This window comes from Pteropus vampyrus, unplaced genomic scaffold (assembly GCF_000151845.1).
Source record: "Pteropus vampyrus isolate Shadow unplaced genomic scaffold, Pvam_2.0 Scaffold44, whole genome shotgun sequence".
Classification (NCBI taxonomy): Eukaryota; Metazoa; Chordata; class Mammalia; order Chiroptera; family Pteropodidae; genus Pteropus; species Pteropus vampyrus.
Genome location: NW_011888825.1, coordinates 9,865,973 through 9,880,243, shown reverse-complemented (window position 1 = coordinate 9,880,243; position 14,271 = coordinate 9,865,973). Strand labels below are relative to the sequence as shown.

General features: G+C 51.9%; 1 protein-coding gene across 3 annotated transcripts in view; it reads left to right on the top strand.

The window, feature by feature from the left end:
* RAI1 (retinoic acid induced 1) overlaps positions 1-14,271 on the top strand; it is a 117,426-nt gene continuing 103,155 nt past the window's right edge. For 2 of the 3 annotated variants that reach the window (XM_023530017.1, XM_023530014.1), the window contains exon 1: positions 7-127. The gene's annotated coding sequence lies outside the window, so the exon portion shown is untranslated. Of the gene's footprint in view, positions 128-14,271 lie in introns of all 3 variants that reach the window. The other variant, XM_023530015.1, reaches the window with a different exon arrangement.

Sequence of the window (14,271 nt, the reverse complement as noted above, 5' to 3'; positions counted from 1 at the left end):
CCCTCCTTTCTGCCTGGCCGCGGGCTGGCCCGGCCGCCGCGCCCTGACCCCCAATGGCCTACTGGCCCTCCGGGCCGCGAAGTCTCAGCACCAGACCCAGGGTCCCCGAGTGAGTGCGGGCGCCGAGGTGAGCACGGGGTGCGGGGTGGGGCGCAAGGCATCGGGATCCGAGGCAGGGTGAGGAATGGAGGAGGATTCGGGGGCGAGCGCGCGTTGGACCCGCATGTAGGGGTCCGCGGGGTCATTGCTTTGTGTGGCGTGGGGGGTGCGCGAGGTCACCGGATGGCCGTCTGGGGAGCCGCAGGGTGGGGGCGCCCTGCGCCGCAGATGAGGGTCTTCAGGAAGATTTGTGCTGCGGGCCGGGGTCGGTTCGTGGCGTGGGGGCGCCAGAAGCGCGGGTCCAGTGTGGCCAGGGTCTCTGCGCGCGCTGGGGTGCGCGGAGTGTTTGCCGAGCGTGGGGTGGGGACGTGGGGGGCATTCGCCTGGCGTTGGGAGCGGAGCTTTGTGAGTGTGTTGGGTAGGGAGGTGGGGGGCGGGGAGCCAACGTTTTCTTGTGAGACTTGGGGCCTGGTGTGGGCCACAGCGTTTAAGGAACGGCCGCGAGGGGAGAGGAGGACTTGCTTGGGGAGATGGGGCGCAAGAGTTCAGCGCGTTACCCCGTCGCGGGCAGCGGCGCTCGGGCCTGTGTGCAGGCCCTGCGACCCCGCAGGAAAAGGCCCCAGAGGCCCGGGGAGCTCGGATGCGGCCAGACCCCGGGCGCGCAGGCCCTTCGGAGGGTGCTATTACGGTCGGGGACGCGGGACATGCGAGCCCTGTTTTCCCAGACAGTATCGCGCTGGCCAGGCCATGGCCCTCGTGGATTGGAGGCAGGGAACCCTGGAGAGACGGACGTGAGGACCCGGCGCCAGGCGGCGTCGCTGAGTGCAGCGGGGGCGAGGGAGTGGCAGGACACGGGGGTGACATTTGGAGCCTTGGTCGCGGCGGGGGCCGCCGAGAAGGGGCGGAGGGGAAGCGAAACATCATCTAGGCCTGAGGCCGCTGCGGCCCCAGCTTCCTGGGGCGCCCGTTTTCTCAGTAAACGGTTTACTTCTTGGGGCTTTTGGTACTCCTCAAATCTACGCCAGGGACCGGAGCCGTGCCCTCTTTTTAGGACCCCTGGGTGTGGGGAGCGTTGAATGGATAAACCGAGTGTAACAATGCGCTATTGGGGGGCTGGGGGAGGGGAGGCAGCGTGCTTGAATGGCGGACCCGGGCCCAGAGCTTCCCACGTCGCAGCACAGCACTCACTCCCGTAGCGCCTTTCCCGTGGTTTCGGCAGGCTCCGATTCAAGGACCCACGCGGGTCCTCATGCCTCCCTCCCACCCAAAGTGCCCACCCCACCGCTGCACGCTTTATTTTTCTTCCAACGTAGCGGTGTGTTGAGGATTCAAGAGCATTACATCTGGTTGCAATCCAGTTTCATGCCGCTGCTGGGCTGTTAAGACCTTGCGCTGACGTCAGAGCAGGGAAACTACTTTTTATTTTATCTTTTTTTTAGTTGTCTGCCGCCCTGGGAGGGGAGGAGGATGGGTCAGGCGAGTTCTGATGTGGAGACGCCAGTGCCATGGGAGCCCCTGGCCGGGGGCTCTGCTTCTCTCCCCCCACACCATCTTGCATTCAGACCTAGCTCTCCCTAGGGTGAGGCTCACCCTAGGTGGGGGCAGCTCTCTCTGCAGACTGAGTGGAGGCCTCCCAACTAACCACACAGCTGCCTTTCCAGAGGCTTCCCTGGGACGTGGCAGTCTGCATTTGGAATCTGGAAAGGAATCTTCTAGTTTCCCACCCCTCCTACTTGACAATGTATTGGTCCCAAGAGCATCCAGGAGGAAATCCTTAGCAAGGAGAAGTGGCCTTTTGGGTGACCCAAGGGAGTGGACATAGACATTCTGGTCTGGGGGAGGTTAAACCCCAAAATTTTGGCAAAAGCTTTCATAGGCAAAAGCCTTGGAGGGGAAAGTATATGGTGATTCAGGCCCCAGACACCCACTGTGGAGTGGGCTAAATAGGACCTTTCCCAACAGCCAGGTGCCCCACTGGCTTCCTAAACAGAGGGAACTCACTCTCTCCAAAACCTTCTTTCTTTCTCACTGGACCAAGAGGTCCTTGCAAGCAGGGCCCTTGTCTTATTCCTCTTTAGACTTCCAAGTCTCCATCAATGGCTTTCAAACTCTAGCTGATGACCTGTAGTAAGAAATACATTTTAGGTCACAGTTCCATTCACTCCACTGTATATGACTGAAATAAAGATTTAGTGAAATAATTCTTCTACTTCCTCAGTTGATCTGATACTTTCTGTTCTAGTTTATTTGATTTTTAAAAAAAATTACTGGTTACAATTCTTGAAATTGATTTCACAATCCACTAATGGGTCTTATCCAGACTTTGAAAAAAGGTCTAGAAAATGGATCTGGCTTCTATTCATTCAACAAACATTAAAAGGCCCTAACAAATTTTCTTTTTTTAATTACTTAAGTAACACATGGATTTTTCTTTCTCATTATGAAAAATGCAAAAAAACCCCAGAAGTATATAGAGTAAAAATTCTCTCCACACTTCCCACCCTCCTCACATGTAATCCCAGTTAACAGTTTGAGCATATCCTTCCAGACATTTTGCTATTCATTTATATATGCATCTAGCATACATACCTAGTTTTCTTTTTCCCCAAATGAAAACATATGTTGGGCTCTTACTCTTCCATTTTTTTTAAATTTCCATTTGTCCCTGCCAGGTCATAGGGTGAGGTGCTTCAGGGCAAGGCTTTGGGTTGACTCCTGGCTTCACCATGCACTGAATGAGTTACTTACCTCTCTGTGCCTCAGTGTCCCTATCCTAACAATGGGGAAAATAACTATCTTGGCCTCACAGGACTGTGGTAAAGATTTAATGAGTCAATCCATATAAACATATGGAACAGTACTTGTCTTTATAAATGCCTGTTGCCACCACCATCATTATTATTACTGTTCTATTTCCATGGCAGCCCATGTGTGCACTTCGCTGCTTTCAATAGCTGCTTGTGCCTGTGGCATGGATGTTTCTTTTCCCCAATTTCCAATGTGTGGCTTTGCAGGGAGGGAGGAGGTGGAGGCATGTGCACAGCAGTGTATACTGGGCAGTGTCTGTAGGAGAGGCCCCTGGGCTTACTGGCCCCAAGGGAACAAGTATTTTCCAGGGACCCACTGTTTTTGAAGTCCTGTGCTTACTGCAGCTGCCTCCAAGAGGTCATAGCCGAGTAGGTAATTGAGACCCAGATAATACCTGAGGGGATCAGCATTGTCATGGGAGCTCATGGTAGGGCTCCCGCAGGAAACAGGACCCCCGTGAAATCACTGTTCAGATGTTAATGGGGATGACGAGGGAAGGACTGTAGGGCAGCATCTTTGGTAAGACTTGCCAGATAGCAGAGGGAGATGTTGTATGATTCACTTCCAAGATAGGTGGGACAGAAGACCAGAGCTCTAGCATTCAAGGGCAGGTGTACCTAGTCTTGGCCAGAGGTGGGGCTTTGTGGAGGTGGAGGCTTTATGGAAGAGGGGGCTTGGAGCTATTGCTTCAAGCACAGGTATGTAAGAACGAGGGGTGTTCCTGGCAGTGGGAACACATCAGCATGTCTTTGGAGGCTGAAATGGACATGGCCTGTTTACCATAGCCAAGAGAGATAGAATTGGCTATTGCCAGGGCCACTTTGCTGGCCTCCCTGCCTCCATCCTGTCCCCACTCAGCGTGGGCCACACTACCAGACCGATCTTTCTCAGCTGCTCTTGATACTACAGGGGCTCATGCTGCCTTCTGGATAAAGGTGCAGTCCGTAATCCTTCCCATGCTGCAGGGGCCCTTTCTGGAGTCCTGTGCCTGTTCTGTCCCCATCCAACCCCCTTCTCTGCCACAGTACAGCCCTCCTTCCCAGGGTCAGCCATGTACATCCCTGCCCCTGTGAATTTACCTGGCCTTTTCCTTCCACCTAGGATGCCCTTCACATTCTTCCCTGCCTCCCAAGACCAAAACAGACATCTTGTCTCCCCCTTCTCTGACCTCTGAGGCAGAATGAGTCATCTCCCTTTGTCTAAACTCATGGCATAGCATTATTATCGGTAATTCTGTCAGTGTCTGTCCTCCCCAAAGAGGCTGGAGCATCTAGGCCTGAAAGCACGCACCACCCACCCCCAGCCCCATTGCCAAGGGCAAGGCCTGGAACACAGAGATGCTCAGAAATGCTTCCTGGTAGCAAAAACCAGGTGAAGTACACAGATGAGAGCCTGACATTGCGTCTGTGGGCCCCTGAGATCCTTAGCAGCAACATGCAGGATCTGCTGGTCAGGGGACTCTGTTCTGTCTGACTTTGGCGGAGACAAGGGAAGCCAGAAAGGGGCCCAGCCCCCACCCAGGCTGCCCCTGAGGGGGGCTGAGGAGAAACTGGCTTATCCTGTTTCCTCTGGTATTGAGGAGATGGCTGAGCCAGAGCTGTGCCCTGTGCCTGGGGTGGGGGTGGGGGGGGCACCGGGGATCTGAGACTGGAATGTGATACCAGGGAGGGGGTAGGGAGAGTGGGCCAGGGGCTAGTAGCACATACTAGGGCTTGGCTGGCAAAGGAGAGATTTTGCTCTATTGGTTTTTGAACCTGTGTGAATATGTGTGTGTGATGGTGAACACACACACACACACACACACGTTGTTGGTGGGGAGGGAGAAAGATGAGATAGGTGGGAAAAGGAGGCAGCCAGGGAAAGGGGAAAGGGAGAGAGAGATGGTGTGGGGGAAGAAGGAGACATGAGAGTGAGGGGAATGTTCTTTTTTTAATTTAATTTTTTTATTTTTTGGTATTTATTTATTTTTAACATTTTATTTTTATTTTTTATTATTTTATTTATTTTTAATTTTTTATTTAATTAATTAAAAAAATTTCCCCCCCTCCCCCCAAGACTGAGAGGAATATTCTTGTTGCTGAATACTATGCTGACTTGGGAAAGAAGTATCCAGGAGTACTAGGGTTCCTGCAGCACTGAACATTCATTCGTTCATTCATTCACCTGACCATCCTTTCATTCAGTAGACATTCCCTCAGTGTTTTCTTCCCTCAGGCAGTGTGCACACTGGTCCCAGAGATGAGCAAGCTTGTGGTCTGGCCTTTTAGGCCCTCCCAGTCTGTGGGCCAGGTGGACAGTGAAATCCAGTTTGTGCACAGTGATCAGGCTCAGGAGAGAAGGTGACCAGGATGCTGGGGAGAGGCAGGAATGAGTCCTGTGAGTGAGGAACAGATGTGGCAGGGCCAAGTGTGTATGTGTGTTGTGGGGTGGGGGGGGTGGCGGGGAAGAGAGAGGGGGCGTGTTAGGGAGCCACTTGTTAGGAGTTGTGGGATGGAGAGCCTGCGCTAGTTGGGGGCATCTTCCCTCTCCTCTTGGGCCTGTCTCACCTGTAAATCGGGGAGGGTCAACTGCTTGGGCTGAGAATGTAGGGGACCCAGTGGAGAAGGTTAACAGAACAGGGGCAGAGGGCTTGCTCAGAGTGTGGACAGGCCCCAGGCTGGGCGTCTTGAAGAAGGACATGTGGACTCGAGTGGAGTTCCCTCCCTAGAGACTGTGCCAGTCCACAGGGCAGTATGGTGGGAGAAGCGCTGGAATTGGAATTAGGAAGAAGTTTAGTTCCAACTGCTGCTCAGGCAAGTCACTTCCCTCTCTGAGCATCAGTTTCCTCTCCTGTCAAAATGAGAACATTAAGTGCTGTTAAGCATTAAATGTGATGATGCAGTTGGCATGGAAAACACAGAGGCCCTGAGCTCGGAGTCATAAACAGGCTTTGGGCTTAGGCCAGCCTGGGTTCAAATTCAGGTACCTGCTGTCCTCTCTGAATCTCCATTTCCTCACTTTAAAATGGGCATGATTACAGGCCCCTCCTGGTTACACTCAGCATGTGGCTTTTACTCTTATTGCTAAAGGACTTTGCAAGAGGAGATCGCTATTCTTCCTTTCCTCTTCATGCCAGGTTCCATCTAAACTTTCCATGAAGTAACACTAGATAAAACAATTTTTCTTTTCCAGTCAGGTTGAGGCAGATGGATTCAGTGGGTCTTTGTTACACAGTGGGGCAGGTAAGAGTTATAGTTTTCTGGCCAGTTTCTGTTTCCAACAGAAACTTTGCCCCAGTGGTGTGGGTGGACCTGGAGAAAGCATCCAGCAGCTTGTGACTTCGGCAGCAATGAATGTGGTTATACAACCACAAACTCATTCATTTGTTCACTCATTCATTCATAAATCACATTGCATACCAGGGTCTGGAACACAGCCAACAATGTGATGCATTTCTAATACAGCATAGTGAATAAGCACATGCATTTTGTAGTTCATCTGCCTAGGTTCAGATCTGGGCTCTGCCACTTACTGACTTGGGGAAATCATTTATTTCCTTTACTCAGTTTCTTTATCTGTAAAATAGGGGAAACAATAGCACTTATCTCATAGGGTTGTTAGGAGAATTAATGAATTAATGCAGATAAAATATTTAAAACAGTGACTGGTATATGGAAAGTACTAGAGAATGGTTCCTTCTCCGCCTCATTGTTTTTATTCCTGCCCTGAAAAATCTAACAGACCAGCTTGATGCTGAGGAAGGTCAGCCCCAGCCAGGGCTTTCCTGAGAGGGATGACACCCAGGAAGGGAGTAGTGGTACTCCAAGCCAAGCGCCCGCCTAAGCAGGCCAACTTCTTGAATCAGCACTCCTGGCTGCCTCCTGGCCTTGTCTAGTTTTTCCATAGGGACCTGGAACATGTTCTCTGTAACAGGAGCTCAGTGGGTAAGGGTGAGGCTTGATGGTGGGGAGGCCCTGCAAGGGCCTTATTCACCTAGAAAGGTCTAACTCTTCCTGACACCAGGCAGGCTTCAGACTTTAAGAAAGAATTTCAGTATCAGGTGTTGAAGCTGAAAGTGTTTTCTGATTGATGTCCTCAATTGCCAGAGGTCACCAGACCATATCTTGGTGTCCTTAGGTAGGTCTCTCCAGCCCCCTGAGCCTCTATTTCCTCATTTATCAAACAGTAAAAATAATAGTACTTACTTTATAGTTTTGTTTTTAAGAGGATTAAAAGAGATGGTGCCTCTAATGTACTTAGCTGTACTTGGCACATAGCAAAGTACTTAATAAATGTTGCCTATTGGTAATAATTCTCAGAAAATATAGATGTAAATTAAAAATCACCTTAAAGATTTCTTCTTGGTGGCAATAGCCTCTTAGATATGTGAAGTCGTAAACCTTCACTAACCCATAAACCTTCACTAACCGGGTAGGACAGAGAATTATTACAATGACTGAAAAGACACTGAGGCCCAGAGAAGTTTAGCTACTATAGCAAAATCACACTGTAATGCAGGGCTGGGTAAGGAAGAGGGAACCACACTGGGTTTTAGTTCTGTGCCCTCTGATGCTTCGATAGTTATTCCTTCAGCAAATAGTTATGGGCAATCAGCACTGATGTATAGCTGAGATCACATGGCCCTGTATTCTGGAAGCTTCTGGTCTTAGAGAGAAAATAAAAATGTATACATGATTATAAGAGGTAAAGAGGTAAAATAAAAATCATTGGGGGAAGGGGAGAATCATGCATTCATTCATTGGAGGGAGGGGCACTGTGCTAGGCCTTAGAGCAGTGGGTCTCATGGTCCAAATGTCCCCTGAAGGACAAAATCATCAGGGGACATTTGGACCATGTCTGGAGACATTTTGGTTGTCTCAACTAGGTAGGTTGCTAAACAACCTACAATGCACAACAAATTCTCTGGCCCCAAATGTCAATAGTTCTGAGGGGGTTGAGAAACCTTGCCCTGGAGAAACATTAGTGATCAAATGGACCCTTCCTCAGCTGTTTTGAAGCTTACAGTCTGGTAGCTGAGCAAACATTAAGGAAATAAGTGCATAGATGTGGATTTGTAATAGTGTTGCAAGCTAAAAAGATAGGGAAGAGGGTTTCTACTCCATAGAGGGGGGGCCTTGCAGGAGGCCTTTCCAGGCACAGGGCACAGCTCAAGCAAAGGCTCAGGGGCAGAAATTCAAAAGGTGTGTGGTGGGAAGGACAGACCCTTGATGTGTCTGAGGAGAGAATAGAAAATGACCCTCAGGGGCTTCCAGAGGTGTGGAGAAGTTAAAGGCTGAAGGACCTCTCCCCTTTGCTTGGTTTGAGGGAACTACAACTCCCAGCATGCTGTGTTCTGGGGGGCTGAGCCTAGGAGACCTGCAGAGGCCTGGTAGGTGGGAGAGAGTGCTAGGGGCCCAACCTCTGCCCCTTCTCTTATTTGCATCCCTCTGATAGGTGGGGAGGAGAATCAGGAGAAAAAGAGAGGAGGAAGAACAATATTTTCATTTCAAACACAGGGGTGGGGGAGGTGGGAAGGAATCCAGTTTAGGATACCTTCGAGACACACAGAAAATCCCCACTGTGGCCCGAAATAGCACAAAAAACAGACGTTTTGCCAAATCAGACTTAATTGAGTGGCTCTTGAGTCCAGCAGGATGTGGATGGAGCTGGCTTTGTTCCCTTGGGGTGACAGTGTCCCCTGGGGCCCCGCCCTGGCTAATTAAACATACAGGCTCTGGTCCCTCAGGCAGAACAGAAGCCTGGGGAACTCAGTTTGGCAGCCCTTGGTCTCAGCCTGAGTGTTCCAGAGGGCCAGAGATGGTGACTGGGGGGGATGCCTGGTAGGCAGCAGGGCCAGATGGATATAAGCAGAGGTGGGAGAGCCCTGGTTCTTCTAATAAGTGAATGTCTCTTTGGAGGCTGAAAGGGATCATGGAGAAAAGCCATCATTTAATGAGTGCCTGCTATTGTGCTGGGCATTGGGTGGTCTTCTCTAAGCCTTATTAACTGTCCTGTACAGATTGTCAAGGAAACTAAAGCTCAGAGAGGTTAAGTAACCTGCTTGAGGTTACACGGCAACCAAGTGGCAGAACTGAGATTGGAGACCACGTCTGCTGGGCTCCAAAGTCAAGTCCTGCCTGCTGCTCACTCACCTCCTCATGGTGGTCACTCATCCATTTGGCAGATAATCACTGACTCTTAAGTTTCTGGGGCTTAGAATCACAAGTAAGCTTGAATTCTGACTGAGGCAGTTTTAGTCCTGTGGCTTTCTCTCCTGGAGCCTCCTGTCATCTGTCAAGTGGGCATAATCATGCCTTTATCCTAGAGTGGCTGTAGGGGTTAAACTCTGCGTGGAGAACAGGAAGGGGAAGAAGGAGGCCCAGGGAGGGAGGTTAGGACCTGCCCCTGGCCACTCAGTATGGTATGGTGGTGGTAGGGCACAGTAAAGGTGCCCTGGGTAGAGGGAGTTGGTGAGATTGTGGTATCTCTGTGCAGTATCAGTGTTGGGTTTCTTTATTTGAACAGGGAGAGAGGGCAGCCCCCCTCTGCAGGTAGAGAAGATGGTGTGGAATGCGGGTGTTTATTTTTCTTTGCCTGTGAAAGCCCTGTTTCACCTCAGGCTGATAGGGCTTCCCAAGACACTGCAGAGAGATCTGCCCAGGGTGGGCACTGAGAGGAGAGGGCACCCACCAAGTGAGGCTCCCAATGCAACCTATAAATCCTCATCCCAGAGCCTGGGCTACCTAGGAACCCAATAAAGAATGAGAGGTAGTTGAGGGCCATGAAACCCGGGAGTCCCTCTGCCTCCTCCAGTTCAGCCCTCCTGGTCCCATTCATTTCCTTATCTCCTGGCAGCCAGTGGACTGCTGGGAAGTCAGGGGCAGCCTTCCTGACAAACAAAACAAGCCTTGCTCACAAAAGAAGAGGGGAGGTTGGCTGGACCTCTCTGGCTCCCCTCCCCCTCCCCCAACCCCTGGCTGAGACATCACTCCTGCTCCACTCAGCTGGCACCTTACAGTTTGAGAACAGTGAGGGGGCTGCAAAGCCATTGTGGTCAGGCCGCATTAGCTAGGCATTCCTTGCACTGGGGAGGTAGATTTGAGGAACGATGGAACGGCTGTGAGTCAGACTTGCTGGAATGGCTGCTCCCTCCTTCCCTTCAACTGGCTGGGAAGGCAGCTTGGAGAGGAAGCCAGGCCGGCAGGTAGCAGAGAAAGACATCAGATCCAGAGGGAGCAACAGAGAAAGCAAACAAACAAGGCATTGTGTGGCTGCAGATTGGCGGCTCGGAAGGGAATCCAGGCCTGTGGTGGTGGGGAGGGGGAGGGGGAAGGGAGGGGAGGGAGGCCAGGCCATTGCTCTGGACCAGAGATAAGCGGCTGGAGCAGCCCAGGCTGGGCGTCCAGTGAGTAGGGAGTGCCACTCTATATGGACAAGAGTCACAGCCTGAGTCTCAGCTCTGCCACTTCACTCCCTAACAGATCTCAGCCTGTATGCCCACCGAACCCGGGCAGAGTCACTCACATGGAGGACTCTGGAATACAGTGATCTGGCCCAGTGTAAGCTCCCATCCTACCATTGTCCCCCATTGTTGCTGGGAGGACACAGGGTAGGAGGGGATCAGGGTCCACAAGGGAGTTGCCAGCTTAGCTGGGTCTCCTGGAAGGGCAGGGATGGCTGCTCAGAGCTGTGGGCACTTTAGAGGCTCTGATGGCAGTCATGCTGAGGGAGAAACAGGTTCGTGCTGTCTAGCAACACACTTGGGTATAGGTGCATAAAGGCTGGCATCTCAGGCCCCTAGGCCTGGGGAAACAAATGTCCCGCCTTCATGGGAGTTGGAAGCGCACTGGATTGGGGAAGAGACAGCCTAGAAGACAGGGCCTTCTTGCGGAGAGGGTGAGGAGCCATCTTGGGGGGTGGGGGTGTCAAATTGTGGATCCTAGTGAGGGCAGTCCTGCTTAGGTAGGAGAGCTGTCAGGTCAGACATACAGGCAGCTCGGTTATCGCCTCCGGGCCATTTCCTCTCCTCGGCCCGACCTCAGGTGGGGGGAGCAGCGAGAGAGCAAACTCCCGAGTTTCCTGCCCTCCCCTCCTCTTCCCTCCCACGGCGCCCACCATCTTGGTCGCTCTGGGGCCTCTTTCGCGGCGTTCTAGCAGACTAGCCCTGCCCCGCAGGCGTGCCCGCGACGCTGGGAGGGGCGAGGCGGGGCGCGCCGCTCCCGTCGCCATGGCAGCGCCCCGTCCCGGCGTGCTCCGCGGGGTTGGAGAGCTGGGCTGCCGAGGCCCCGCCCCTTCGCTGAACCAGGGTCTTTCCCGGAACCTAGGGCTGTGGGCGGTGGCTTTCAGTATCAGGCTGAGGCCCGTGGCCCTCCCGGTGACTGGGTCCTGTGCCGGGTATCCTTGGGACGGGCTCTGCTCGCCGAGCCCGGCAATCTTGCGTCAGGGACAGTGGAAAGACGCTTCCTAGGGCCAGGATAATGGAGAGGCTGCACCGCCCCCGCCCCCCGCTTCCCGCTGTAGGGGGCCACTGAAAGTAGAGGTCGGTCTCCATGCCACGCTTCCCCTGAACCGCAGTCTCTGGGCCTCCATCTTTGCTCCTCCCTGGGGTTGCCCATGGGCCAGCCATGCCTACCCCAGCCTTAGTGCCTAGGAGAGGAGGGGCCGGGAATGCACCCCATTACACCACCTTGTCCGGAAGGCCTGGACCCTGCCTCCCAGCCGGCCTCTTTCCAGCACAGGAGCAGAAGCACAGGCTTTACCTTATTGGCAGCTATTTGTTTGTACTCTGGCCGGGAGGCACATTCCTACCTCCTGAGCTCGGGCACCTCGCCTACCTTGGGGGCAGCCTCTTCCGGAATTTTGCTGCTAACCTATCCCTGCCTCCACCCCCACCCCCCTTTCGGTGTCATAAATCCCCAATTGGTCACTCCAGGGCCTCCTTTCCCCAGGCTCTATAGAGGTGCCTACTCCACCTGACCTCTGTCCACTCCTGCCTGGACTGCCTAGCTAAATTTAACGGCAGCTTTTGGGTCTCGGGAGGGAGACTGTGTGCCTGTTGAGCAGCTGTCCTTTGGCCTTTCTCAGGCCTCAGTCAGGACATCCACCCAAGGAAAGTGAAAAGGGGCTTCATTTGCAGCAGGAAGGACGCAGGAAGTAAAAAAGAACTTCCTAGCCCTAAGCATTTTTAAAATTAAATGATCATATTATTATGTTGATTTCACAAAAACTTAAAAATACAGGAAAACAAGTAAAAATTTCCTGCGATTTCACCCTAGGACATAACTGTTGTCAACATTTTCTGTAGACATACAATAAACATGACAAATAGAAAATATGGAGTCATGCTATATGTTTGGTTTTCTAAGGCACTTGGTGGTTTTAATAACTTTTTCTCACTATAAAAGGACAGGTTTATTATAGACTTTGAAAATATGACAAGTTAAAAGCAATTCATCTACACTCCCAGCGTCCAAAGTTAGCAACCTTTGACTTTCCCCACCCTGTTCATGGGGGTTTTGGTTTGGTGTTTTTAAGCATGCCATCACTTTCTTGTAAATAGCATATGATATCCTGATTTTCTCATTTAATGTATAAAATGCTCCTGTTCCCTGTGTGGGAATCTTGAGGGAACTAGAAGCACATTCTTGGGAGAGCTTCAGAAATGAGCCAGACTGGACAGTGACTTTCACTTTGTTCATTCTTTCCCTATCTATGGACCCCAGGAGCCTTTCCCTGTTGCCACTAACTTTGATAAGCAGCTTGGGCCAGGAAGGCCTACTTGCTGTGGCCCAGGAGGCCATTCAACCTGGACAGGGACATTAAAGACTTATGGGCCCAGTTGAGATTCAGACTCCAGCAGCAAGGGGCTCTAATGGCCCCAGAATGGGCAAGGCTGCAGCAAGGTCTCAGACTTCAGCCTCACCTAGGGCCTCCTTTGCCTAGCTGTGCTGAGGCTCAAAGACCCCTTGTTGGTTCTGTGACCTATCTACTGCTCCCTCTCTGTGTCCTAGGAGGCAATTTCTGTCCTGGGCTCCAGCCTCTTCCTGGGGACATGCAGGCCTGGCACCTGGCATAGCCTCCCTCTGCCCAGCTGTCTCTCAGGCCCAGCTACAAGCTGCCCTTGCCCCACCCATCCCTGCTGCCAGGCCTCTTCTCCCCCATTCCCAGACAGTTTGATTCTAACACATTCAAGCCCTGCATGAAACAGGCCTTGGAAAATCAGAGTTGCCAGGGATGGATTGGCATTTAAAAAGCATCCAAGGCTTGAGGGGATAAGCTGAAGAGACAAGAGAATGCAGGGCCCTGTTCCTGAGCAGCAGCTGAATTTAGTGAATGGAAAATCACAGAATGCCCCTTTTCCTGGGAATAATATCCCTGACAGAGGGGTGGCGGGTGGGACACCAGACACCGTGCCCCACTGGCCATCACCTGCCACCACTACCGTCTGCTCTTTGAAATGAAAAGATGTAGAGGGATGTTGCAGCCTGCAGCCAACAGCCCAGTAAATTATATTCTTTTAACAGGTTTATTTATTTATAAAATATTTAAGACCCATTTCACTTTACCTATAGCAGGGAGGAAGCCAGGTTGGGGCTGAGATTGATGCTCTGAACATGATTTATTTATCTGGATTTGCTCTTCTGGGTGCTGCCTGCCCTATGGAATGTAACCAAGTTGCAAGATGGGTGTGTGTCTGTGTGTTTTCTGGGCTTCTGGCCTGTGTGTGTGCAGTGTGTCCATGTCTTTTATATTTTTTTGGGCGAGGGTGGGGGGGACGGGGAGGTTCTGTATGTGGAAGGAGTGATAGTTCTCGCATGGTTGCTGCATCTAGACACTTGTATGAGTCTGTGTTGGTTGCTGAATACGTGCCTCTGTATATGATATGTGTGTATAGTGAGGGTGTCTGTGTTTGTGACTGGGTCTAACGTGTGGTTGTGTATGTGTGTCTGAGTAGGGGAAATGAATAGAGGGGGTAGGTTTGTCTGAGCATGTCGCAGGCGCTCATATATGTGGTGGTATCCACAACATTGGGGGGACCTGTGTTCCTCTGTGGTGTATCTGTCTGTGTTTGTGGGTGGGAGACCTGAGTGTGTGACTCTGTGGTCATCTGTATGTCCTATGATGTGAGGCCTGTTCTTGTGTGCATGTGGAGTGTGGTGTAGGACTTTTCCTACGTGCTCTGTATCAGAATTGGAGGCAGTAGCCACTGGCTCCGTTGCCTAGCATCTGCTTTTCCCTCTGGCTCTGGGCACTTGGAGGAACTCGATGCCTGGTAAACCTGAGTTCTTTGACTGCTATGTGGCTCTGGGCATCGGGCTCCAGGAAGGATCGGCTTTGGGGGCTGAAGGGACACTGACAGTCCCTTCCCCGTGGCTCAGAGACCAG